This window comes from Seriola dumerili, unplaced genomic scaffold, assembly GCF_002260705.1.
Source record: "Seriola dumerili isolate Sdu_G_001 unplaced genomic scaffold, Sdu_1.0 BDQW01001040.1, whole genome shotgun sequence".
NCBI lineage: Eukaryota > Metazoa > Chordata > Actinopteri > Carangiformes > Carangidae > Seriola > Seriola dumerili.
Window position 1 is genome coordinate 427,119 of NW_019175295.1, and position 9,426 is coordinate 436,544.

Below are 9,426 nucleotides of genomic sequence, written 5' to 3' on the forward strand. Positions count from 1 at the left end.
AGATTCAGATTTTCTTCTGCAGCTTCTTTTAACACCTGAAGTCAATGTGGTCTAAGTGTGGTTCTAAGTGTGATCCTCTGTGTCATCCTCAGTGTGGTTCTAAATCTGGTTCTCAGTTTGATCCTCAGTCTGGTTCTTGGTTCTCAGTGTGGTTGTAGAGGTCTGTCCTGTCAGAGCTGAGTGTTAAACAGGCTGCAGATCACTGGCTCCTTGTTGTTGTTGTCTTTGATTTGTTGTTGTAGATTTATTGTTGATTTGTTGTTGGTTTGTTGTTATTGTTGTTGTTGCACAGCTGAAGTCTGTGTGTTTGTGTCATGGTTCCCGCTGCTGTTGAAGTGTGTTGTCAGTGTTGGTTCCAGTCTCTGTTGACACCTGTCCTGCACCAGAAACCTACGGGTCTGAGGTTGTCTTGGTCTGAGGTTGTCTTGGTCTGAGGCGGTCTTGGTCTGAAGCTGCTGTGTCTCATACAGACCAGTGATATCTGTCACACTTCAGACTTGTTGTTGTTGTTGTTGTTGTTCTGTGTAAACTCTGCTTTATGTCCTGAGACGGTGTGACTGCAGCTGAGACCAGGACCTGGTTCCACAGAGACAGTTTCTGTCTCAGATAGAGGGTTATAGTTCTGACTGTGTCTCAGATAGAGGGTTATGGTTCTGACTGTGTCTCAGATAGAACAGTCAGACTTCAGAGAGACTGAGTCTGAATTCATCTGTTACACAAAGCAGTTTAGTATCCCGGACTGTGGTACAATGAATTCTGGGTAATTAAGACTTTCTTGCAAATAAAAAATGGCAGACTGAGCAACCGCTCAACTCTATTTACCTCAGCAGAAAGTTTTTGTGTTTAACAAGAGTTGAACAGCTGCAAGGATGTTTTACTTTGGAAATTCAGGGAAGAGTGAAACAATGAAAAAATTCGGATTTGGGAAAAAAATGGCTACCGTCTCTGAAAGCTCTTTCCCTTCTCTTCACCCTCTCCATAACAACGTTAGCAAACCACAAATTATAAGCCATGTTTTCCTGTTTCTTGTTGTTGGGTGCTGCTGGACAATTCAGGTGTCATTGATTGTTACCATGGTAACACTGGTCTTAGACCTGAGTTAGTCTGGGGGTAAGGTGTCTAATGTTTCTGTCAGTCTGTATTATCATCAGACTGATCTGGACCAGCACACAGACCAGTCTGACCAGTCTCTGTCAAACTGGTCCCAGACTTTATTCTTTTATTTGAAATATAAAGCTGCTGTTGTGAACAATGGTTTTATAAAAGATCTATTTTTGTCTGACATTAACATTAACTATGGTGTTGTAACATTGAGTTATCATGCACTTTTATTTTGAAGGAATATTAACAAAATAATTGGAATTAGAAACATGTAATTCTTGTTTCTATTTCTATTGATAAATGTGTTTATCCAGTAGCTAAAGTCAAGACAAGAAGCAAATGGAAGTGAGTAACTAGATACAGACTAGATAGTGTATTATCATTATTAATATTGTTTTTTAAATTATATAAAAATCAGAAACTTTTTACCAAAACAAATCATGAATCATAAAAAGCTCATTCATGTGTTAAAATCAAATTAAATCAAATTAAATCAAATCCAATCAAGGGTTAGTAATGAGAATAAAATAGTTTTTGCTAAAGAATATGTAAGTTTCTTTTATTGATGTGAAAAAGTTCAGCTCTTTAGAATTTCAAGCTCTAATAAGTCTTAATTATTATAAAGTAATTACTAATTATTAGTTTAGTTATTTGTAGTAATTGAGGTAATTTCTGTTAGAAATGTAGGAATCAGTGCAGACACGAGTGACTCTGATAACTTCATTTCAACAGCAGAAAGACTCAAAGACTGATTCCTCTGACTGTTTTCATCTGTCAGGTTACAGGAAATTCTAATAATAAATTTAATTAAAGTAATAGAAAAATATCAGACTGTACGTGGTGTCAGCTGCACAGAGACTTCAAACTTATTACCAATAAAGATAAATGAGTATTTTTAATTTGACAGAAGAATGATTACAGATCATAAATTTCTGCTCACTGATAATTCCCCATGTGTGATTTTTTAAAAACCTTTTAGTGTGAATTTTCAATATTAATATAATCAGAGTGGATGATTTATTAATCTATATTCAGCCCAGTTTTGTGTTTTATTACAATAAATGTTTGTTTTAAAATGTAAAAGCTAAAACTCTATAGATTTCTTTATTTGAAATACACAATTAAATAATTCCAGCTGATTTATTGGAATTCTTTGTCCATATGTGGAAACTACAGATTTAGCAGAGTTAGTGGACTGAGACTGAACCAGGCTGACACCGACTCCTCAGGCTGGCTGTTCGTTTTCATGTCACAGCTTCTGTGTTCACACAATTCATACGTTATTATGAATCTATAACAACCTGCTGACGCTGAGTTAGACCATTTTATTTCTAAAATCAACAGGTTTTTCTCTTTTCTCTGGAACTCGTAGTTTTTTAGGCCTCACTGAGCTGAACGTGTAAAACTTGTTTTTTAGTCAAACCATTATTATTTATGGATTATTTTAACTTTAACAAACACAAGAGGAAACATGATGTGCTGTTTATCACAGACTATTTAGCGTCTGTAGTTTGGACATTTATTCTGAAGTTTTAAATATCATCTGTGTTGTTCCTGGTCTGAACTGTTATAATTTTATTAACCAAGTAAAGACAGAGCAAAACTATTTACACTAAAAAACTTTACTCAATTATAAAATGAAATTCTGAATGTGACACAGCTACAACAGTCACTAAAAACAACAGAATCTACCACATGACTGATGAGACATGATGCTTTCTACTGTCACGTAAAAGTTTATTGTTAAATCTATTCAAATGTTCAAGACTGTCAAAATGACATAAAAACTTTATGTGCATTTAACAAACGCTCATCCCTTGTGAGGTGGACATGATTTTTTTTATGCTAAGTCAATGATTTTTTAGTTAATTTTACTTTAATTTATAAAGCTGATACAGTTCTAATTTTATGTTATTAAAACAAAAATTATTTGACTGAAATTTTTGTGTCAAAATGACAAACATCTCAAGGCAGCCGCGGGTCATGTATCACATGTTCTCAACTTTCACGTTACTGTACTGGAAAGTTTTTGTGCAATGAATCTTTGAGTGAGTGAATTGGGATTCAGCTGAGTGATGAAAAGGTTTATGTTCATTTGACTTTAAACTCCCAACATATGATGTTGTTTGTACATGAAAACACTAAGTTATGACACATTCATTTATTTGTGTTGACTAAACATAGTTCAGTAACCTCATAATTTTAAGTCATATAACATGTAAACTTTCTGTTGATATAACATATAATTAAATGTTTAATTAAATCAAATGTAATTTGTAAACAAATTACTTTGTTGTGTGATTAAAAAGGTCATGTTGAAGTGACATAAATTTCCAGTCAGACGAGGGTCAGGTGACTCATTTATTTTGTGTCAGGTGAACTGATAACTTTCATGTTACTGTACAAAACTAAAGTTTTGAGTGCAGCTGTTTCCAATAAACATTTAAGTTGAGTGAGTGAACTGAGATTTACAGTGTGAGACCTGCTCGTTTACATATGTTTGTTTTTGTGTACAGTACATGATGCTGGTTTGATCATGTGTTGATGCACAGTGAGCACCTTGTCCTGTTGACTCTTTGGTCCTGGTCTTCGTCTGTCCCTCATCAGTCCAGTCGACTCTGGTGTTTCAGGAGAGTGTTGGTTTCTCCAGCTGCTGCAGGGAAATCCTCCTCTGAACGTCTTCCTCTGATTCTGTCCTTTGTCCTGATTCTGTCCTCTGATTCCATCCTCTGATTTTGTCCTCTGTCCTGATTCCATCCTCTGATTTTGTCCTCTGTCCTGATTCCATCCTCTGATTTTGTCCTCTGATCCTGTCCTCTGTCGCCTGATCCTGTTGTGATTCTGTCCTCTGATTCCGTCCTCTGATTTTGTCCTCTGTCGTCTGATTCTGTCCTCTGTCCTGATTCCGTCCTCTGATTTTGTCCTCTGTCATCTGATTCTGTCCTCTGTCATCTGATTCTGTCGTCTGATTCTGTCCTGATTTTGTCCTCTGATTCTTTCCTCTGTCCTCTTATTCCGTCCTCTGATTCTGTCCTCTGTCCTGATTCTGTCCTCTGATCCTGTCTTCTGTCCTCTTATTCCGTCCTCTGTCCTGATTCTGTCCTCTGATTCTGTCGTCTGATTCTATCCTCTGATTCTGTGGTTTGACTCTGTCCTGATTCTGTCCTCTGATTCTGTCCTCTGATTCTTTCCTCTGTCCTCTTATTCCGTCCTCTGATTCTGTCCTCTGTCCTCTTATTCCGTCCTCTGATTCTGTCCTGTGATTCTGTCCTCTGATTCTGTTGTTTGACTCTGTCCTGATTCTGTCCTCTGATTCTGTCGTCTGATTCTATCCTCTGATTCTGTGGTTTGACTCTGTCCTGATTCTGTCCTCTGATTCTGTCGTCTGATTCTGTCATCTAATTCTGTCCTCTGTCCTGATTTTGTCCTCTGATTCTGTCCTCTGATCCTGTCCTCTGTCCTCTTATTCCGTCTTCTGTCCTGATTCTGTCTTCTTATTCCGTCCTTGGATTCTGTCCTCTGTCCTGATTCTGTCCTCTGATTCTGTCGTCTGATTCTGTCGTCCGATTCTGCCATTCTGTCATCTGATTCTGTCCTGATTCTGTCCTCTGATTCTGTCCTCTGATTCTGTCCTCTGTCCTGATTCTGTCCTCTGATTCTGTCATCTGATCCTGTCCTCTGATTCTGTCATTATGTCGTCTGATTCTGTCCTGATACTGTCCTCTGATTCTTTCCTCTGTCCTCTGATTCTGTCCTCTGTCTCTGTCCTGATTCTGTCCTCTGAGTCTGTCATCTGATTCTGTCATCTGATTCCGTCCTCTTATTCCGTCCTCTGATTCTGTCCTCTTATTCCGTCCCCTGATTCTATCGTCTGATTCTGTCCTCTGTCCTCTTATTCTGTCCTCTGATTATGTCCTTTGTCCTGATTCTGTCCACTGATCCTGTCCTCTGATTCTGTCGTTCGATTCTGTCGTCTGATTCTGTCGTCCGATTCTGTCATTCTGTCATCTGATTCTGTCCTGATTCTGTCCTCTGATTCTGTCCTCTGTCCTCTGATTCTGTTCTCTGTCCTGATTCTGTCGTCTGATCCTGTCGTCTGATTCTGTCCTGATACTGTCCTCCGATTATTTCCTCTGTCCTCNCTGTCCTGATTTTGTCCTCTGATTCTGTCCTCTGATCCTGTCCTCTGTCCTCTTATTCCGTCTTCTGTCCTGATTCTGTCTTCTTATTCCGTCCTTGGATTCTGTCCTCTGTCCTGATTCTGTCCTCTGATTCTGTCGTCTGATTCTGTCGTCCGATTCTGCCATTCTGTCATCTGATTCTGTCCTGATTCTGTCCTCTGATTCTGTCCTCTGATTCTGTCCTCTGTCCTGATTCTGTCCTCTGATTCTGTCATCTGATCCTGTCCTCTGATTCTGTCATTATGTCGTCTGATTCTGTCCTGATACTGTCCTCTGATTCTTTCCTCTGTCCTCTGATTCTGTCCTCTGTCTCTGTCCTGATTCTGTCCTCTGAGTCTGTCGTCCGATTCTGTCATTCTGTCCTCTGATTCTGTCCTCTGTCCTCTGATTCTGTCCTCTGTCCTCTGATTCTGTCCTCTGTCCTCTGATTCTGTCCTCTGTCCTCTGATTCTGTCCTCTGTCCTCTGATTCTGTCCTCTGTCCTCTGATTCTGTCCTCTGTCCTCTGATTCTGTCCTCTGTCCTCTGATTCTGTCCTCTGTCCTCTGATTCTGTCCTCTGTCCTCTGATTCTGTCCTCTGTCCTCTGATTCTGTCCTCTGTCCTCTGATTCTGTCCTCTGTCCTCTGATTCTGTCCTGATTCTGTCCTCTGATTCTGTCCTCTGTCCTCTGATTCTGTTCTCTGTCCTGATTCTGTCGTCTGATCCTGTCGTCTGATTCTGTCCTGATACTGTCCTCCGATTATTTCCTCTGTCCTCTGTCTCTGTCCTGATTCTGTCCTCTGAGTCTGTCGTCTGATTCTGTCATCTGATTCCGTCCTCTTATTCCGTCCTCTGATTCTGTCGTCTGATTCTTTCCTGATTCTGTCCTCTTATTCTGTCGTCTGATTCTGTCGTCTGATTCCGTCCTCTTATTCTGTCGTCTGATTTTGTCATCTAATTCTGTCCTCTGTCCATATTCTGTCCTCTGATTCTGTCATTTTGTGCTCTGATTCTGTCCTCTGTCCTTTTATTCCGTCCTCTGATTCTGTCCTCTGATTCTGTTGTCTGATTTTGTCCTGATTCTGTCCTCTGTCCTGATTCTGTCCTCTGATCCTGTCCTCTGATTCTGTCCTCTGATTCTTTCCTCTGTCCTTTTATTCCGTCCTCTGATTCTGTCCTCTGATTCTGTTGTCTGATTTTGTCCTGATTCTGTCCTCTGTCCTGATTCTGTCCTCTGATCCTGTCCTCTGATTCTGTCCTCTGATTCTTTCCTCTGTCCTCTGATTTTGTCCTCTGTCGTCTGATCCTGTCCTCTGATTCTGTCATTCTGTCCTCTGATTCTTTCCTCTGTCCTTTTATTCCGTCCTCTGATTCTGTCCTCTGATTCTGTTGTCTGATTTTGTCCTGATTCTGTCCTCTGTCCTGATTCTGTCCTGTGATTCTGTCCTCTGATCCTGTCCTCTGTCCTCTGATTCTGTCGTCTAATTCTGTCTTTCTGTCATCTGATTCTGTCTTCTGATTCTGTCCTCTGTCCTGATCCTGTCCTCTGATTCTGTCATTCTGTCCTCTGATTCTTTCCTCTGTCCTCTGATTCTGTCCTCTGTCCTGATTCTGTCGTCTGATTCTGTCCTGATTCTTTTCTAATTCTGTCCTCTGATTCTGTCCTCTTATTCCGTCCTCTGATTCTGTCGTCTGATTCTTTCCTGATTCTGTCCTCTTATTCTGTCCCGATTCTGTCCTCTTATTCCGTCCTCTTATTCTGTTGCCTGATTCTGTCGTCTAATTCTGTCCTCTGTCCTGATTCTGTCGTCTGATTCTGTCATTCTGTTCTCTGATTCTGTCCTGATTCTGTCCTCTGTCCTGATTCTGTCATTCTGTCCTCTGATTCTTTTCTCTGTCCTCTGATTCTGTCCTCTGTCCTGATTCTGTCCTCTGATCCTGTCCTCTGATTCTGTCGTCTGATTCTGTCATTCTGTCATCTGATTCTGTCCTGATTCTGTCTTCTGATTCTGTCCTCTGTTGTCTGATCCTGTCCTCTGATTCTTTCCTCTGTCCTCTGATTCTGTCCTCTGTCCTGATTCTGTCCTCTGAGTCTGTCGTCTGATTCTGTCGTCTGATTCCGTCCTCTGATTCTGTCCTCCTATGCTGTCCTCTGAATCTGTTGTCTGATTCTTTCCTGATTCTGTGCTCTTATTTCGTCCTCTGATTCTGTCCTCTTATTGCGTCCTCTTATTCTCTCGTCTCATTCTGTCCTCTGTCCTGATTCTGTCGTCTGATTCTGTCATTCTGTCCTCGGATTATGTCCTGATTCTGTCCTCTGTCCTGATTCTGTCATTCTGTCCTCTGATTCTTTTCTCTGTTGTCTTATCCTGTCCTCTGATTCTGTCATTCTGTCCTCTGATTCTGTCCTGATCTTGTCCTCTGTTCTGATCCTGTCCTCTGATTCTGTCATTCTGTCCTCTGATTCTTTCCTCTGTCCTCTTATTCCATCCTCTGATTCTGTCCTCTGATTCTGTCGTCTGATTCTGTCCTCTGATTCTGTCGTCTGATTCTGTCCTGATTCTGTCCTCTGATTCTGTTGTTTGATTCTGTCCTCTTATTCTGTCCTCTTATTCCGTCCTCTGATTCTGTCGTCTAATTCTGTCCTCTGTCCTGATTCTGTCGTCTGATTCTGTCATTCTGTCCTGATTCTGTCCTCTGCTTCTGTCATCTGATTATGTACTCTGCCCTGATCCTGTCCTCTGATTCTGTTGTCTGATTCTGTCTTATGATTCCGTCCTCTGATTCTGTCGTCTGATTCTGTCCTCTGTCCTCTTATTCCGTCCTCTGATTCTGTCCTGATTCAGTTGTCTGATTCTGTCCTCTGTCCTGATTCCGTCCTCTGATTCTGTCGTCTAACTCTGTCCTCTGTCCTGATTCTGTCCTCTGATTCTGTCCTCTGTCCTGATTCCGTCCTCTGATTCTGTCGTCTAACTCTGTCCTCTGTCCTGATTCTGTCCTCTGATTCTGTCCTCTGTCCTGATTCCGTCCTCTGATTCTGTCGTCTAACTCTGTCCTCTGTCCTGATTCTGTCGTCTGATTCTGTCCTCTGGCCTCTTATTCCGTCCTTTGATTCCGTCCTCTGATTCCATCGTCTGATTCTGTCGTCTGATTCTGTTGTCTGATTCTGTCCTCTGTCCTGATTCCGTCCTCTGATTCTGTCCTGATTCAGTTGTCTGATTCTGTCGTCTGATTCTGTCCTCTGATCCTGTCCTCTGTCCTGATTCTGTCCTCTGATCCAGTTGTCTGATTCTGTCCTCTGTCCTGATTCTGTCCTCTGATTCAGTTGTCTGTTTCTGTCCTCTGTCCTGATTCTGTCCTCTGATTCAGTCGTCTGATTCTGTCCTCTGATTCTGTCCTCTGTAGACTCACACATCTAGGATGATGAAAACATCAGCAGCAGCCAATAACCTGTACTATCAATCAATCAATCAATCAATCAAATAGTGAATACATATAAAAGACTTCACGTCTTACATCATAACATGTAGAATAAAATCTTTTCAGTTCATCAAATCTAAAAACATTTAAATGAATGTTGAAAGTCAATTAAGTATTGTTCTTAGTTCAGACCTTCATCCACCTTTTAATGTCTGGACTAGAGTTGTAGATGAGTGGCAGGAAGCTCCTCCCACTATGACATCACAGCAGGCTTGTTGTTTTGATGACCAGCAGCGGCTTGACTTTATTAGAATGATTAATTATCTGTTTGTTTGGCCTGAAAAATAGTTTGATCGCCTGTTTCTTATATCTAAGGACCTGTTCACACCTGGTCACACCTGTTCACACCCAATCACATCTGTTCAGAGATCTGACCACTCAGACCACATTCAGAGGTGGTCTGGACCATGTGGCCACACTGAAGGACCGCCCACTCTACTGACTGATTGGTCCCAGTCTCAGTGTTTCACATGCATTGATTTATGATGTCACCATGAACCACCACATATTGATCTTCTATATTCTTTTACTATTTCACACAACCACACAGTTCGCTCTCTGCAAACAGAGATGATTCACGTGTCACATGGTCATTCTGCTGCCAGGTGTGGACTTATGAGCTGTTCACCTGTGGTTGGATTACCTGTGTTCACGGCAGGTCTGAGCATCAGAGCTTCCCTCAGA